At 38.9% G+C, this 753-nt stretch overlaps 1 pseudogene; it reads left to right on the top strand.

Annotated features, from left to right (window-relative positions):
* Positions 1 to 259, top strand: part of LOC114489676 — a 5432-nt pseudogene extending 5173 nt beyond the window's left edge.
* Positions 260 to 753: the final 494 nt, after the last annotated feature.

Here is a 753-nt window from a genome sequence, read left to right as displayed (position 1 = left end):
AATGGAAGAGTAGCTCCATGTTCTGGTTTGGCTTCAAAACACTTCCTAGATGTAGCAGCTGGTGTCATAGATGAAGATTATGGAGGAAATACTAGTGTTGTACCATTTAATTTGGGCAAAGGAAACTTTGATGTTAAAAGGGTGACCACCTTGCACATCAAATCTGTGAACAGGTATATTATAAAAAATAGGGGAAGTTCAAGATTTGGAAGACATTGAATGGGGATCTGGAGGTTTTGGTTCCACTGGAAATAATTGAAATATATGCTGAAAACAGAAAGTGACAAAACATACTTTTTTCTCAAAAATAAAAAGCTTTCAGTTTAGTGTTTTGGTGCTTAACCAATCTTTAGCTTCCTAAACTACCTAGTTCTCTTATAACCAAGGAAAGGGTACATTTTTGTTTGTCTGCATTGATTATTGTATAGATCTGCATGATAACTTAACACAGGTTACTTTTTTCTGTCAAATGTGTATCAGTTACTGATTCCCCACAGAATTCTATTATTGAATTAAGTAAATGCTGGCCTGGAACAACCACTGCCCTGCAGTGACTGTGGGATGCTGTGGATGGCTCATCAAAACACGAGAAAAACATACACACAGACAACCAGGTCCTGTGGGAAATGAGGGATGTAATGGCCACTCTCTGTAATGGGGAGCACCTTGGCAACTCTCTCTAGGGGAGAGTGCCTCATTCTCCCACCCAAGCAGGCTTTTATTGGGTTTATTTACACAAGAATTCAGGTAAAG

Source organism: Phyllostomus discolor, chromosome 15, assembly GCF_004126475.2.
Source record: "Phyllostomus discolor isolate MPI-MPIP mPhyDis1 chromosome 15, mPhyDis1.pri.v3, whole genome shotgun sequence".
Lineage (NCBI taxonomy): Eukaryota > Metazoa > Chordata > Mammalia > Chiroptera > Phyllostomidae > Phyllostomus > Phyllostomus discolor.
The sequence above is the reverse complement of the archived record's forward strand: the minus strand, read 5'-3'. Positions and strand labels throughout refer to the sequence as shown.